Below are 17,820 nucleotides of genomic sequence, written 5' to 3'. Positions count from 1 at the left end.
GAGAATAACGCTCCAGCTCTTCAATGCGACTTTCACAGGACCCCATGCGCTGTTCCCCCATTTTAACTTTTGTGTCCATCTCCTTGATTTTAGTTTTCATTTCCTTCAGTTCCTCCGAAAGGAAATCAATAGTTTTTTTCAGACCCTCAATTTTCATACAGTTCTCCCCCACCATCTTTTCAATGGAGTCAGATCTTGAGTTAATGAGGCAAGAGAGTTTGGAAACAATGCCTTCAGGGTCTTCGATTTCAGAAGCTTTACCTTTTTTCAGAAGTGGGGACTTCAGTGGCGTATCAGGGAGGGGGGTCAAAGTGAAATCGTCAGCTTCCATTGAGTCTGTTGCAGCCGCTTGGTTAGCATAGTTGTGTGCGTCTACAACACAGCCTTTTGTGGGCAGACTTTCTCGCTCTTTCCGTTTATTTTCGGGTTTTGGCATGGTGGTGATATTAATATACGGTTGTTGTTGTCACAGTCTTTTTAATTTTGGCTTTAACAAGGCTTTTTAAGCGGAGCTCGAGCGCGAGTGTCTTACCGAGACGCCATCTTGGCCGACGTCCCCCTTTCCCACCCCCCCCCTGCACCCCTCCCTTCTCGGAGCTTACGTTTTTTGACGTAGCATCTCCTTGTCTTTCGGGGGGGGGGGGGGGGGGGGGGCAGCAAAGCTGTTGAACAGCGCCTCTAGAGTCACCAAAAAACGCCGCGCGCTCACACATTTCGGCGCGGCACCGCCAGTGCTGGCTCGCGGCGGCGCCTCCGTCAGGATCACAGCTCAGAGTCAGAGGACAGTTCGGCTCCACTCTTGGGTTTTCCTCATTCCCGTCGAGGGCGGCCGTCCCCCAGAAACCCGGATTTTACGGCTGTCGAGAGGAACTCGAGTCGGAGGGGAGGACGCGGAGCAACGCAGAGCCAGGCGAAGAAGAAAAGTTCAGGGTTTGTTTCTGTTTAATTGAAAAGTGTCTCGCCAGTTTCCCTCGGCTGCCAAGTTCCAGTTTGTACAGCTGGAGGGGGGGAAACGAGTCTTTTGCCTCGAATGTCAGTGTTTTTTCTGTCCACCTATGAGGATGGTCCCGCCAAGCGAGGCGGGTTCGGTTCGCAGAGTTCGGTTGTTTTCAGGCAGCGTTTACCGCTGTTGTCAGGGCGCGTGCCAGCTCAAATATTGGGGTGAAGAAGTGCCTCGCGGGATTCAAGAAAACTGCTAAAGTTCGGCGTCGGAAGTGACTCCAAACCAGAACCAACCTTTGTCTGCGTTCGCTGAACGGGACAGGCGACGCCTGACTCGGTTCTGACCCAATGGGGGTCCGGCAGAGGACCCAGAGGGTCTTCTGCCGGGAGGGGTGGCTGGTTCCAACTCCCCTGACATGTCGCCACCCTAATTGTTGATGCAACGTGGGTTTGGGATGGGACAAGAGGAAAGGGATGTTTTCTGTTGTGTTTTCCTGCACCCTAAAAAAAAAAGTTTCTGATCGAATTTACATTAAAAAATCTTTTCAAAATAAAATCCATTAATTATATAAAAAAAAATTCTTAAGGCAGTATTTTCCCTGTTTATTTCACTACGACAGTTTTAAAATGAAGAAAGATGTCCCTCAAACTAATAAAATAACCAGTTTTCTAACTAAAAGTTTCATTTTTGAACTAATAAATACACCTGCAGCGGTTGTTTGTAATTATAGTTGAATCTGAATGTGTTAGTAAATAAAATATTTCTTAATTAGCTTCAGGATTTGATTCAGTATTTGTTTTCAAACTTGTTTAAGAAAAATCATAAAAACAAAACCGTAATCTAACAGAAAAACATCATTTGAGGGAAGCTGATGTCTGGATATTATAACATGTTATCTCGTAGTGCAAGTGGAGATGGAGCATCAATAAAGCAGTGGAGTGGGGTTAATGAATTCACTAAACGTCCCCTCTGCTGTTGGTTATTTTTTAATTTAACCTTTATTTTACTGGGAGGATCAGTTTAGAACAGTTTCTCATTTACAATGATGACCTGGCAAAGAGGGTCCAGCAGAAATAAAACCAGGAAAACAAAAATAGACAACAAAATAAATAAATAACCCAGATTAATCCATGACATACATCCAGTATCATGAAATAGTGACTGAGATTAAAACAGCCTATATAGACATACGCCAAAAGGGAGGGATCAGCAGTTATAGCAGCCAGTTTCTGCTGGAACCAATGGTGTGATGGGAAAACGGTGGATTTAAGGGAGTTTTGGACAGAGTTCCAGCCATTTGAAAGGAATTTTGACTGAAAACTGTGCCGACCTTGGGAATGGAAAGTGTCATGAGATCGTTGGACCTCAGATGATGGCTTGGACTGAGGCTGGACAGGTATTGTGGTGTCTTCCCTAGTAGAGCTTTGTGACTAAGAAAAAGCCTGGTGTGGAGCGAAGACCAACAGTTCATACGTACAGTTGTTAGTGAAAGTTTTGATGAACTCCAGCTTTAGTCCATTCAGGGCAGAAGCTCGGATAAAAAACAAAAGAACAATAAAACCCTTTAAGCAAAGTTCCGTTCTGGATTTGACTTCTTCCTCTCTGTCTTTTAATTGCTTTCGAACTGGCCTTTAGACATCTCAGTTATTATGAGTGTTTCACTTTTAATCAGATGAAAAAAATAGTGATTTCTCTGTTGGTGAATGTTGTGTGGATCCATGTCCTCAGGGCTGCATGGGACACTTATTTGTTGGATCGTTGCCGACATTTCTGAATCAGGAACATACCTGGCATTCTTGTGGAGAGCAACAGGAAGGCTGTGTTTAGCAGATGTTTTGTGTTTTGCTCGGTTCTCCATTCAGAAAGTGTTTTACTGATTTGAGAAAAGGCAAAGTTTGAAGTGTGAAGGATCCATGCTGAAGGAGTCTTAAGTCTGATCATTTTCATGCTGCAGTTTAAGACCAACTCCGATCATCTTTTGATCGATTGCAACAGTGACCTCAGTGGACTTTTAATTATTATGATTATGCTGTTTGTAGCTAAAATCTAAAAACCTGTGTCTTTTTTAAAGAGCATAGTTTCTGTAGAGCAGAGCAGGAGGATTTTGCCTCTAAGTTGTGGATTGTTGGCGTGGAGCAACACCGCCCCCCTTCCCCTCCCTGTTGCTTAGGGCTTTCTGTTTCAATGCTCGCCCTCTAGCTTACAGCCTAGGGTTGTGCCGATGGACGATATCATCGTCCATCGTGATGGGTGACTGACATCCCGATGGAGAGACCACCATCGTGATGCCACGCCCCCGCCACGTTGCGCGTCGACACCATAAGCCGCGGTTACATGTACAAAATATCCTGATGGGATCAATGGTCGGATTAGAATCCAACCGTGTACATGGGCCCAGAAAAATGTTTTCAGAATATAAAAACGTTCACTAAGGTCACAATTTCGGTCGGAATAAATCATTCGCACACGCGCAGTATTCGCACATGCGCAGTTTGAAAACCGGAAGGGGATACAACTTCCGCCGAGCGGCTTTTTTTCCAAACTTTATTGAAGGTAACAATTCAATACAAAACGATAACAGCACCGAGCGGCTATATATATTGACATGTCAGCGCGGTAAAATACGAGACGATCTTCTAAACGTGCTTTTAATAATGTTACGGTTATTATGAAACACCTGTTCGCTCATCATTTGAATTTTAATCCGTGTGGTCAGTGCTTTTTCTGAACGAAGCCAGGATTAGCAGTATGCTAACACGGGCTAACAACATTAGCTTTGGGTGGTGCTGCTTGCTGGCTGCACGTAAACATGTAAGAATAACATCAGCCTTTATTTAGTCGGGACACGACTGGAAACACAAATCCACGTGATTGATTGAATGTTTTCTAAGGACTGAGCGACATTTCTGCTTTGAAGCTCAAACCGCTGTGTGTGCTGACGATCCGAGCTGTGCTCAGACACACGTTTAGACCCGGTTCTGAGTTCGGTTGCTTGTACCCCTAGAGCTGCGGGACGGATCGCAGTCTTAAATCTCTCACACATAGCGCTCATGTAACAAAGCGCACCCCCCCCCCCCCCCTTCCCATCAAACATAAAGCTGTAAATCCGCCCTCCGCCGGTCCACTTCGCTAGTTAAGTGCGGGAGCGGACTACTTCTTTTCTATTTTGCTTGTTACTTTTTCTGTTAAAGTCACTTCCCTCAGTTTATACTGGATCATCACGGATTAACCATTAGTTGGGAAATACAATGAAAAAAGCAAAATAACGAATAGCAGTTATATAAGAACGAAAAATGTAAAAATACCCCCCCCCCCCCCCCCCCGACGATGTCATCGTCCATCCCGATGGTTGACAGCAAACATCGTCAACGGCCAAATTAGGGGACATCGCCCAACCCTATTACAGCCCCTCACATAATCCATGCTAGAAAAATGGCAAGCAATATTGGACTTATGCCCAGAGCTTCCCGCTCAGATGAGGAAAATGATCTTTTTGTCTGCAAGTGGATGCATCGGAAAGAAGCCGAGCAGTGAGCTTGTGGCTCGCCCAGCGTACTTTCTACTTAACAAATAAGATCTTTTTACAAATGCTATTTTTGTCTGCCCCTGAATTACAATAACTTAAGTAAAGAGATTCTCAGAAATGCAATTTTGAGCATAATTTTCTTTCTATACATCCTTCATCATCAGAAAAATGCCATCAGACCATGTTAGAAAACCTAAAACATGAGTTTTATCGGAGTGGCTCTTTAAAGAGTTTATCTTTGCTTCTGAAGTTGATATTGATCTAAATTGATTATTTGGAAGGCAGAGAAAGAAGGATCAGTGGCTGTGAGCTTCAGCTGAACTCAGTCTCTGTTGCTGTTTACTTATCAGATATTTTCTAAGTAGATAATAGTGGAAGTTCTCCGCTTTTGTCTTTATGTTCATCCAGATCAGGATGCAATGTTCCTGTTGCAAAAAAAAAGTAAAGAATTTCTCTGCAAAAGATGTAATTCTGTTGGGAAATATTATTTTAAACATAGCAATTTTATTTATTCATTTTACATTTCCAGATAGTGTTACTTTTTAAAACAGGCTACAAATCACCTTAAAGATGATGCTTCCAAGTACTGGAGTATAAAACTTATGACCATGAGACCAGAATGTTTTTATGAATGTATGGCGATCACTTCCTGGTATTTAGTTGTTTATCAAACAGCCGAAAGCGGTTTAAATAAAGTTGGCAGCACAACATGAAGTTTTTGACATGCAAACACAGATAAACACAGTCAGTGTTGCTACATTTAGCAGCAGCTTTCCAGTAACTCTTGTTCTAAACAGCAGCTAGTGTCAAATTGAGGGACTTTTTCTGGTGTTGTGTCACATTTCAGAGCTCAAGCCATGTGTGGCTTTACTGTTCCATAAAGGATGGTGCCTGATGCAGCAGTAGCTGCTGGGCTGTGTGCAGACTGGCCTGCTGTTGGCTGATCCTGATGCCAGCAGGATGTAAACAAACGCTTTTGTTTGGAGGGAACTGACAACCAAACAGCAGAGAACCCAAAGGCAGAACGATCAAAGATCATTCATCCTCCATTAAACAAATCTAAATGGATACAGAAGAGCAAAATACAAATACAAATAATATTATTACATAAAAAACACAAGAGAAGTTATTGATGGAATAAATGTAATTTATACATGTAGTATTTGCAATTTCTTCTTTGCCCCCCACATTGTTAATCTTCTGTTCGGCAGGATTCGGTCAAGTTTTAAGCACCTGTGAGCTTTGTACACACCAGGCACCTGACGCACGTTCAAGAACACGCTAAACGCAAGTTCTTGAACGTGCGTCTAGCCCAGGGGTCGGCAACCCATGGCTCCGGAGCCACATGTGGCTCTTTCATCCATCTGTTGTGGCTCCCTGTAACTTTGGAAAATAATGAGTATTTTCTAATAATTAAATTTTATTTTAGTTTGTTCATTTTTATGGCATTTCAAAGGCGCTGATGGCTCTGTACGAGCCACGTAAAAAACAGCTTCGTAATGAGCTCGTATTTATCGGGGGAGACCTGCAGAGCTGATAGCAGGGAGAGGCACGCGGGGCGGCTTCAATAAACACTCAGATCTTCTGCCGGGAACTTGACGTGCTGCGGGGCAGAGACCAACTCGCTGATGACAGACTGGGAGTTCGCGCCAGCGTTGCCAGATAGAGTCACAGTTTTCCAGCCAAAGTCATCTGAAAACCGCTAGACCCAGCCAAAAACCGCCCAAAACAGCTTTTGTTGATCTTTTTTTCCGTACTGGACTGATAAAATAAAAGATTTTTCTAAATAAAAGATAGTTCAGACTAATAATAAAATGTGTACAATATTGAATATTTCTTCAGCGGAGCGCCTTCTTCCATTCATTTGCTTAACCCGCTCTATCCCCGCTATAACCTGAGTCCAGCTCTTTCATCCTTGTGCGGCGCTGGAGGGCCCCGACTACCGTATTTTGTGCTCTCTGTGTAGGACATGCTGAGGAGCGCGGGGGAAACAAATCTCAGCTGCAGAGGATGTGAAAAGGGTGAACAGGTAGAGAGGAAAAGCAGGTAAAGAGGCGGAGGGGGGGCTTTGGCTTCAAACTCTGTCAGAGAGATGCAAACACGGCCGTCAGATTCAGACGCAGCTTTCCCTGCAGGAGTTAAAGCAGAGCCTTTTCCTGGGATGATTTTATAAACCCCAACATGGAAACATGCTTACCAAGTAGAACTCTTCAAAATAATAAACCTGATCTCCACATTCTCCGTGTCTACCATGCATTGATAAACACATCGCTCCATGCAGCAATCAGACCAGAATCAGTAGCTCCTCCCACATGCGGCCGCGGTATGATCCTTTAAAGAACATAATGTGCATTTGCAGCGACGTATGCTTCAGACGATGTCCGATTGGCCAATCTACATGTCAATCAAGTCCCGTATCTTTTCTGGCCCGCGATCTACACTCATTGAAGATCGACGTGATGAGCACCTTTGAATAATATATACATGCATAATATATATAATGATGTCAAAACGGGTTGTGGCTCCGGGTACTTTCTTTTTTATTAGGGGCGGTCCCAAATGGCTCTTTGAGTAAAAAAGGTTGCCGACCCCTGGTCTAGCCCATATGGTGGAAATCTTGCTCCAGGCTTTTTTTTCACAGCTCTATTCCAATATATAAAGAGTTGGTTTCATTTAATTCCAGCCGGACACAAACCACAATTATTAATTTCTCCTCCATGACCATAAGTCATTACCGAATCCGAGTCCCTGATTGGTCAAAATTTGACCTGGTTTATCTTTCAACAGGCGTTCAATGGTCATGCATTTTGGACGCACAGCCTGAAAATATCTGTTAAAAACTTACTTAGCTATGTGTGAACGTTTTTACTTGGAAGCCCGAAACACACACATACGCATGTCTACATTGAGTTTTCAATGGAAGTGGCCACTTGTTTAAAGCGGAGTGAAGGTATCAGTACTTTGAAAGGCATCTGAGTGGCAGAAGAAAATATAACGGGAACATTTTTAGATGAAAAAGATTTTGGTCTTTGTGTGCTGCTAACCGGAATCAACCAACACAATGGCAATGACTTGAGTGTCTCAAACGTGCACGTTTGTTGGCATTCTCTTCTCCCTTCTTTGGCCTGTCACTCCAGTTTGCTGTATTCACGTGTTCTCCCCATTTGTTGCTATGTTTCGGCTTTTGGCCTTCATCAGCTATGTGATCGCTTCATCTGACATAATATCTGAATGGAGATGTTTAATTCTTCGTTTCCTGCCCTTTTTTTCTTCAATAAGTGGCGTGTTTTAATGTTGAACCCGATAAAGACACATGTGGACACGTCAGTCAAGATTCCTTTGGATCTGCTAATGGAGTTGCTGGGCTTTTGGCCTCTTTAGACCTTTTATTTTTCATTCTCCTTGAAAGGCTGTAGGTGATGCTGTGCCAGAGGCTCCATTACCGCTGCAGCCGGCATCATGGCAGCTCATTTGTAACCGGAGATGAGCGGTGTGTTTAGGCTCATCAGGAGCGGGGGACTGCGTAAAAAGCGCGCTACATGTGTTGGGGCGGGCAAGAACGCATATGTGCAGAAGAGCTGGGACACGTCATGTGACACCCTGACCCCCCCCCATCCGGCTCTTCAGCTGTGGAACAGGTGTGACCCAGTGGTTTTGGGCCACACATGTATGCCTGCAGATATGCACACAAGAAAAGAAATCAATAACAATCCTAGATTCAGATTAGGTAACTCTTTAGCTTAGAAATAGAATCACTCCATCATGGTTTCCCTTTTACTCAAATAGAGGTTTGCTTTTCCTGAAAGGTTTTATTTTTCATTTTCTTCTTTTCTTGCTTTATACTTTGCCATTTTCCTGGCATTGTTTAAATAGACAGCTGTTTAATAAAAGCAATTGATCAAGTTTTACACTTTCTGAACTGGAAGTACCTGCTGGTCTGAGAAAGCCAAAGTCCCATAGAATTCTGTAGAGAAATAAACAGACATTCTATTTGCCACAATAACTATTGTGGCTCTGCTCCCCTCTTTTCATAACAAGTTCTTGAGAATCATTTTTTTTCCCATTTTCATATACACATAAAGTCTTTTTTATAATGAATAAAGTATATTAAAAGTAGTTCACACAAAAAAAGGGATTTGCCATGTGCCTTATGCAAACAAAGGGACGGGTATTGGAAAGTCTCCAAAACCTTGGATGTCGGAGTGTGTTTGGATGACTTTTCTGTCGGTTCTTCAGGTTCTTGCACAGCTCAGATACTTCCATGTTGGATTGGTTTGATTTTTTATAGTTTGTAGGTTTTGTGGCAGCTTGCACTATTGTTTTAAAATACCTGTATAGTCAGTGGGTTTTGTGCAGATAACACAGGCCTGAGTGCTGTTGTGGAGTTTTGACTACTTGGATCATTGGTCTGCTGAGATTTTGGTGGAGCTGCACACACTGCAGCCTCTTGAATGATGGCCTTTTTCTTTTCTTCAAGTGTGTCTCCTTGTGTCCAAAGCTGATGCAGCTGCTGTCCTCTGACCTGCACACCTGCCAGTAGGAACACGAGCCAGAACAGTTTACTCTTCAAACATGCAGCCCACTGAGCTGCAGCCAATCCTGAGGCTTCTTACTGTTGTTGTTTTTTTAATTAAGGGAATTCAAAAGGTTTTTCTCTTTTTTTAACCCTCTAAATCAGTCTGATGTGTTCAGCCTTTCTCACTGTAAGCTCCAGGATGGGCGTCTAAAAATAAACTGAGAACCTTTCATTTTTCTTTCCCTTTTTAAAAAGAATTATGTTGATTCGTTCAAGGATGAACCCAGTTGTGCATCAAACTAGGAAGCTTAAACTCGTCCTTTTCAGTTTTGGCATACTTCTGGAAAACATTTCTATTTGTGTTTTGTGAATAGACGAAACATTTACATTCCTGCAGAGAACTTCTCATCCTCCAAGCCCCCCGTACAATGTGAGAATGTAACATTATTGCCCCATCCCACTTTGAGGCATTTGCTCATGTTTTTGCTTCATAATCAAAACAGTCCAAGTTTTAGAAGGTCAACCGCGCCTGATAAAGTTCAGTTTGGGCTGGGAGCAGTGCCTCAGAAACTCGGCCCTGCCTACAATCAAAACACAACTGAACTTTGGCAGGTTTTTAAAAAAAATAATTTTATAATTCTGCATACACTGTATCCATCACATGTACCTAAGACAAAAAAATTAGAGTTTAGAAAAAATACTTCCAGCCTGTGGACACTTCTCAATTTTCAAGTCCAGGTCAGTTCCTCATCCTGTCAAGTCTCATAAGAACATGCCAGGACAAAGGTGAACAGAAGGACAAAGGAAAGTGGCAGAGCTGATGCTTATGATAAAGTCATCCTGAAAGAAAAGAGAGAACAATATTTTTAGGTGTACAAGTCGCATTCTTTTTGTGCATAGTTTGGCCGGGGTTACAACTTTACTCAGATGTGACTTGCGTGTGATAAATTAAATTAAATACTTTATTAGACATTGAAAAGAAAGAACAAACCATTTTCCAGGCTCAAGCATTTGTTTCACAAATAAAAGTTCTTTAGAAACGTTTTTTTCAACAAATAACTTCTGTACTGTCAAATAATAATTTTAATCATCAATGTGAACAGAAGGCTTCAAATTGCGGAGATTAACCCCGCCCACCGCGACCCGAGTAATTGGATTAAACGGGATAAAATTTAAAATGATTATGAATAAAATTCAAAGTACAGTGGGACAAATAGTGACTCAGGTGTATTTCACTGCTCTACAGACTGAGCCGCTGCATCCTGACTCCGCTCTGCAGTGTTTTTGAAGCCCGCGGTGCAGCTGTGTTTGTTCGGGAGAAGAACATAGTGATAGGAAATTGCAAGAGAATTTGCACGCATGTAATGTAAGTTTGGCAAGCTGTTTTACGTACGTGTACATATTAAACTGCAACGTTATTGACGCATAGGTAGAGAAGAAGCAGAGTGACTTTGTAGCCAATCAGAATGCAGAACACAATGCACGATTGAAATCCGTGAAGTAGCAAAACCGTGAAAGTAAACCGTGTCATAGCAAGGGATCACTGTAAAGCGGAAATGCAAAAAAGGAGAGGAAGAATTCAACGGGACTTGAAATGATATAAAGAGTTGAGTTGACTTGTTAGCATGTTCTCGAAGCTATGGTCATCTATGTTTCATGAAGCATCAATGTGTTATGGTAGTCAACTGTTCATATATTCAGTCTATTGTTGTTATCTATTCTGTTACTGTGATTTGCCTTTCAAGATGAAATGTCAGTGTTTTCCCCTGGATTTTTATTGAATAAATTCCCCCCAAAAGTGATTTTACTCCAATGAGATTTGTGTATGTTTTTTTTTCTTCTTTATTATACATTTGTTGGCTACTGCAACTTGTACCCAGAGCGACTATTACTCTTAAAATCTGGTAGATGCTTTTTTAGTTTGTTTTTATGTTTCTCATCTCATTCTTTAAGCTTTCGTATTAAAGACTAAACAAAAAAATTTAACAAAAGTGAATCTTTAGCTGAGCATTACCAGGGTTTAAAGAATATATTCCAAGTTGCTACAACAGTTTCAAATGGTTATTTTTGGCCTTTTAAAAGATTGACGACTTTGTCAACATTTCTTAATATCTGGGGAATTCATGGCTGTTGTGCAGCTGATAGTGGGTTATTCATATTCTCACTTTGGTTATGTGGATCTAATAAACTATTAGCTTAGCTGCTTTATTGTAATGCCGTTGTAAACATGCTGATGTTTGGTCTACTTTAAGGCACACAGGTAAAGATGTGTTTTAAGCTTCTAAAATCCCATCATTTGGCTTTCTTTGTAACCAGAAGCAGGGTTATAAGGGCATAAATGGGACCCAAAGTTGTTGTGTTGTTGTTTGTTTTTACTCCTAAAGCATAGTCCATGACCCTGACTGAATGCGGGATGCAGCCTTTTTGCTCCTGCTCCGCTCCCAACCTCCAGCCAGACATGTGATTTAGATGCATCCTCTTGTCTGTATGCCAGAGTTCAACTGGATTGTAAATTTGAAGCTGACTTTGTAGGTTGAAGCTGGCGGATTTGTTTCCACCTTTTGAAAACACTCGATTGTAAAGGAATAGGCATCCTACTCCTTTAAACTCAAGTACAAGACCAAGTCAGCCTGTGTAGCCTAAAAACGACAGCTATTGTCTCTTAAGGTTAGGAGAACTCTTAAGATGCATGTTAACTTTCCCAGAAATCTCAATATAAAAAGAAAAAAATGAAGTTGAATAAGACATTCAGTGTAATTTCTGCAAAGAAGTTCAACATCCACAAAGCCAAGATTTCAATAAAGGCATAACTGCCAAGCCTTGTCATTATTAGCAATAAGAAAATGGACTGTTACTATATATATAAATATATATATATATAAATAAATACAAAATCAAACCATGTTGAAAATCTAAAATTATTTCCATATGGATGACCTGATTCTTTCGACACCCAAGAGATGATTTATTTAAGCTCAAATGATGGCCATTAGAAAGTAATCCATTTGAGCTGCCCAAAAAAAACCAATGCAATGATGTTCACAAAATTGTTCTGCCAATGCTCGTGATCCCATTTCATGATATAATGTAGAAGTTGACTTGTAATACACACTTCTGTACTAGTGTTACTGGCATTTCATCAAGTCTTTCTATAGTTAACATCTTTGCATGATGTGAGACAGAAGTAAAGACACTTGCATATCTCTAATTGTATTAAAGTTTAGCTGGAGATGGGCTGGCGAGGAAAGGAATACAGTGATCCCTTGATTATCGCGGGGGTTACGTTCCAAATAGAACCCGTGATAAGCAAAATCCGTGAAGTAGAAACCTTTATTTTTTTTACAATTATTATACAATGAAATACACTATTATACATTGAAAAGAAAGAACAAACCATTTAACAGGCTAAATCAATTGTTTTTTAACAAATAAAAGTACTTTAGAAACGTTTTTTCAACAAATAACTTCTGTAGTGTGCTGTCAAATAATAATTTCAATCATCGATAAGAACAGAAGGCTTTAAATTGCGGAGATTAGCCCCGCCCACCGCGACCCGAGTGGATTAAACGGAAGAAAATTTAAAATGATTATGAAAAAAAATAAAAAAGTACAGTGGGACAGATAGTGACTCCGGTCTTCTTTTTCACTGCTCTTCATACTGAGCCGCTGCATCCTCTGCAGCGTTTTTTCCTTTTGAAGCCCGCGGTGCAGCTGCAGGTGTGATTGTTCGGGAGAGGAACATAGTGATAGGCAGTTGTTGTCGCTCTTTTTTCTTCTTTGCTATAAGATCCTTATACACCGACATGCCCCCATCGATTATGTTGGCGAACTGTAATGAACGGCTCATCAAAGGGTCCCATTCTTGAGCTACTCGCTGAGTGACTTTTTAGCCAATCAGAATGCAGAACACAATGCACAATCCAAATCCGTGAAGTAGCGAAACCGTGAAAAGTAAACCGTGATATAGCAAGGGATCACTGTACATGTACTCTTGATTCAGAATATGAAATCCATGTTGGTACTGCTTGGATGGCTTTAGCCAAAAGCTAAAAAAGAATTTTTATACCTTTGTTTAAGACTAGGGCTATTTCCCAATTCTCTTACTATTGCCTAGCCCTCTAAAAGACTTTATAGAACAGGACTATCCAGGATTTTAATGCAATGTGTGCTCACTATTTTATTTCTTTTTTTTTTTTTTTTTTTTAATCGTCATTTATGATGTTACAAAGACCGTTAATAAATCCGATGTGTTCTGAGGAAGACAACTTAGATCAGCGGTCCCCAACCCCCGGGCCGCGGACCGGTACTGGGCCTTTAGTCATTTGGTACCGGGCCGCACAGAAAGAATAAATAACTTGCAGTACTTCCGTTTTATTTATTTCGTAATCTGAAAGATGTATTATTTTGAAAAATTGCCCGATTATCTGTTCCATCCGTCTATGTCACTCTTGACGCAGGCCAAGGCGCTCTTCTCGGTCATGTGATAGGTTACCGCTAAAATAAAGCCCAGGAGCTAACAAATTGAGTAAAAAACAAACGTCTTTGGAAAGTTTCTTTGCCAAGGGGAAAAGGCCTAGCAAGGACAAAGATGAGGAGCCTTCGACTTCCAAAAAAAAGAAAGCTACATTTAATAGACAGTACTTCTTTTTTGCACCATGTGTGGGAAGGGGAGAGGATGATCATACCTGTGTGATGAACAATGTCATGCGTGTCAAAATCAAAGCTCAAAGTTCGTCTTGTTACGTCTCTGTTCCTCCTTCATCGTAGCGATGCTACAATAATCGTACGCCACATCTTAAAGACCGGACCGTGAAAACTTTATCGGACGTCATACCGGTCCATGGCGTTAAAAAGGTTGGGGACCACTGACTTACCGGTAGATCATTTATGAAAAGATTACATTAAAAGGTAATTTCCCTCGCTGGACTCATCACCGCCTATTTTAAATGACAATACATCCTTGTCTATATCTGTCAATCTAGTGAGCATTGATACACGCGTGATTTCTTTGCAGAGACTTTTTGGGAAATTTCTGGGAAATTGGATTGTGGAATTAAGGGTTTAAGGGATTGGAATTAGGGGTGTAAGTTACACTGTGTAACGATTCCTGTTACACTGGCTCATAGCACAAATACCACAGAAACCCTGTGCTTGCACGACTGTGCACGGCGGGTGGTCTTAAGGGAGCCCTGCCAGTATTAAAGACCAGCGTCTCTAAAGTAACAAGTATTTGTTAGACCCTGTGTTTATTTACTGGCCACTAGTGGAGGATATACGGTGCACAGTCAATGCCTTTAACTGAACACACACTGATTGTTAGTAAATTGTCGTAGGCTCGATTAAACTCTTTTTTTTTTTTTAATTCCTAAAAGACAATTTAAAAAAACATTTGTTGATTGGGGTTTAGGTAAAAGACATTTCCCAGTTCTTAAGAAAGCCAAAATTTTTGTACAAAAAAAGGTTTCTGTGATACCCAATTTCTGGTCCAGGTTTTTAATTTCTAATAATAAATACAAATCCAAATTCTGCTGTTTTGCAGCTCAAACATTATAAAGAAAAACCACAAAAACATCCAATATCAAAGTTAAAGGTGGGTCTGCGGCTTTTTGTTTGTAAATAGATTTTTTGAGCCGTTTAAGGTGTTAATGGTTTCAGTTGGCCGAATAAACTTCCAGAGTAAACATAGTGACCAATTCCCGAAATAAGAGCATACAGTGAGAAAAAAAGTAATCCCCCATGTCCACATAAAAAAGCTCCAACCTTTTAAAGGATCCTGCTGAGTGGATTTATCAATGTCATCAGAACAAATACAAATCAAAAGATGTCATAATCAGTTTTTATTGAGTTGTTTGTATAACTGCTGGTACATTTTTACTACTGTTCTTATTTAGAATGAATCATTTATTGTTTTTAAAATTCAACTGTGGAATTTTTTTTTAATGAGCCTGAAACGGTCTACTCACAATCAATGTGAATATTGTGTTAATAGCCACATATCAAAAACACACCTCATTGTTTTAGTGTTAAGCAATGGGGGCAGGATAGGCTTTGAATGACAGCAGGGTTTGATAATAAGAACAGGCATGGGAGCAAGGTTTTATGTCTTTTATGGTTTCATTCCACTTGAAAGCAGTTTGCAGACTTTTCTGTCAGGTAAAATGAAAGGGAAAGTAAGTCAGTAGTTATTGAGTCATTAAAAGGTGCTTCTCAGAATGTGACCGTTTAGCAGTTGTAACTGGTGTGTAAATGATAATCACCCGTTCAGATCAATCTTCCCAAAGAGGGAGCCTGGAAGTCAAAAGTTCATGTTTCCTTAGGAATAAAATTGAACTGCTGTTTTTGGAAATGAGTTTTAAAGTAATAGTTTGGTCATTATCTACCAATATTTTTGAACAGTCAAACAAACTCAAAAAACACCAGAACCTGCAATATTTGGCCTTAGTCACAACTGGGTGGATACCTACTGTCTGCGGGCCAACCTGTATGGAGCACATGACATGCATATCGTAGACAACTCTATTAACTCTTTTTTACAAGCATGGTGCAGGCAAGAAGTTGTAGTGAACACCTAAACAACACCCAAGGGTAAGTAAGGGTGAAGTAGTTGAGGGGCAGGCACGTTGTACGGATTTTTCCTTTTTCAACCCCCAAAACCCTGCACATTGCGCAAGGGACCTGTTAATGCTGTTCAAGTGACACTGCAACTGTGCGCTCCTTGCAGGCCTGTTGTGCACAGCCTGGCTGTTAGAAAATAGACAATCAGGGCGTAGTTTGTGTGCTCACTCTCCGGGCGTCCTACAGGCACTTTTGTATCACATGCACACCCCATGAGTGCTGCATTTGCAATACTTTCCATTCTTTCTCAGTAAATTCCAAATGTATTGTTATCGCGATATCAAACTTTGCAATACGCATATCACAAAAGTTGGAATTTGTTTTTATTGTTTTAACTTCACACGCTTTTAATTGTTCTGACCTGACTACAGCCTCTTTTACATGCTCTAGAAAGAGATCTGTGGTCTTAATGCTCTTAAATCTCTGAGCAGAAGCAGCATTTCACCACATCCAGAATTAGACACAGTTTAGTAGACTTGTCAGAGAGAATAAGTGAAGTGTTGAGGGTGAAAAAGTTTGCAGTTTTTCAGTCATGAGACTAAAAAAATGAATCGATAGCCTAAAAAAGAAAAACACCAATTTATGTCTGAAATTGGAATCAACACACACAAACTCATCAATCTGTCATGTTGGTTTTTATTTTGATTGAAAAGGCATAAAAGTGACAGAGCAAACGTGTCTACCTCTAGACTCAGAGCATCAGTTTGCACAGATACATGAGCAACTGATCATAAAAATAAAAATTGGCATCTCAGACAAAAATGGGATGGAAAACTGTAATTATTTGGGATTGAGATCTGTTCATGTTGACCAGCTCGGGAACAAAGTAGTTGTTTCTTTTTGCCATTATGGGTCCAGTGTTGGTTTAAAGCCAGAGTCCAAGTGAAAGACATTTGTCTATTCTGACCACCAAAGGATTGGCTTTGTGCCCAGAAAGTTAGTGCTACAGTCGCAGCAGCTCTTTGCTTGTCCAAAGAGTAGTCTGTCACAGGACTGAGTATCACTGCCAGATCTCTTGATTCAAGTTCATTTAGAATCCCTGTTTCATTATTTGATTCAAAACTGCTTCAATTGTCTGCTCCATTGTTCAGCTTCTGGAGTTACCAATTTAACTCGTATGACTAAAAAGAGATGTTCCTGTTGTTCTGACTGTCTACTTCCTGTTCACTCATTTCTGCAGTATAGATAATTTGCAGATGTTAAAGCATTTCTATTTGTCTCTTTGCTGTCTTCGCTGACCTCAGATGACCTGGCCAAATGGTCACCTGTACTGTTCTGCTCATTACAGGAGTTACTCTAAAGAAATTACTCAGAACATCTGACCTTTTTGGAATGATGTTAACGATAGAGCAGTCACATTTTGTAGTCTCAATTAAAATGTTCCCGTATTTCTTATTTAAAATCACAGTAGCAAATAAATATTTTTTTGATATACAGTGATCCTAAAAATAACAGAGACTGGGGATGTTTCTAAGATTTGGCAAACTGAACACGTTCTGTACAGGAGACACAACATGGAAGAGACTGATAATAGTCAACAGCCAATTAGGACACAGAACTAAGGGTTTAGCTATTCATTTTATCAATTTGATTCATATGTTAATTTAAGGTTACTGATAGGATTCATAGCTGATATTGGTCCATTTGAAACTTTTTGATTCAATTCACTGAGCTTAAATCAATCCAGAACATCTTTAACCAAAACATCAACCAGTGTAACAGAGATAAATACCTGGTACTGAACAGTGCAGGTGAAGTTTTCCACATCCCTTGTATTTCTTGCAAGATAAATAAACAAGAATTAATGGCAAATCCATTCACCTTTAGTTTCATAAAGCTCAGCCCAGAAGACAGTGTTCCAAAAAACTAAAACAAACATTCAAAAATGCACCACGAAAGGTGAACCGCATTCTAGCGCTGGGCCAGTGTACAAATTCATTGAAAAAAATATTTTATTCTTTTGTTTTTGTGACTTAGACACAGTTAACCAGAAGGTTTACATCTTCTTTATGATTCCCACCAGGACTACAAACAAATAAGGCAAACTGTGAAAGGGAAAGTGTACATATCTGGCTGATGTCTCACAAAATGCTTATATTTATGTGAGCAATTATTAGCTCTGTTTTATAGGCTATGGCATCTCTGTACTAGTGTAATCATATCAGATTTACGTTTTTCCTGCCACTGTTAAAGCTCTGTCTGTGCTATAGCGTGTATGTG

The 17,820-nt window shown here is 40.5% G+C and overlaps 1 protein-coding gene across 2 annotated transcripts in view; it reads left to right on the top strand.

The window, feature by feature from the left end:
- Nucleotides 1-654: 654 nt before the first annotated feature.
- peak1 (pseudopodium enriched atypical kinase 1) overlaps nt 655-17,820 on the top strand; it is a 101,756-nt gene continuing 84,590 nt past the window's right edge. The window contains exon 1 of one of the 2 annotated variants that reach the window (XM_023955628.1): nt 655-923. The gene's annotated coding sequence lies outside the window, so the exon portion shown is untranslated. Of the gene's footprint in view, nt 931-17,820 lie in introns of both variants that reach the window. The other variant, XM_023955627.1, reaches the window with a different exon arrangement.

Source organism: Oryzias latipes, chromosome 6, assembly GCF_002234675.1.
Source record: "Oryzias latipes chromosome 6, ASM223467v1".
NCBI classification, from domain to species: Eukaryota; Metazoa; Chordata; class Actinopteri; order Beloniformes; family Adrianichthyidae; genus Oryzias; species Oryzias latipes.
This window is presented reverse-complemented; position numbering and strand designations above follow the sequence as displayed.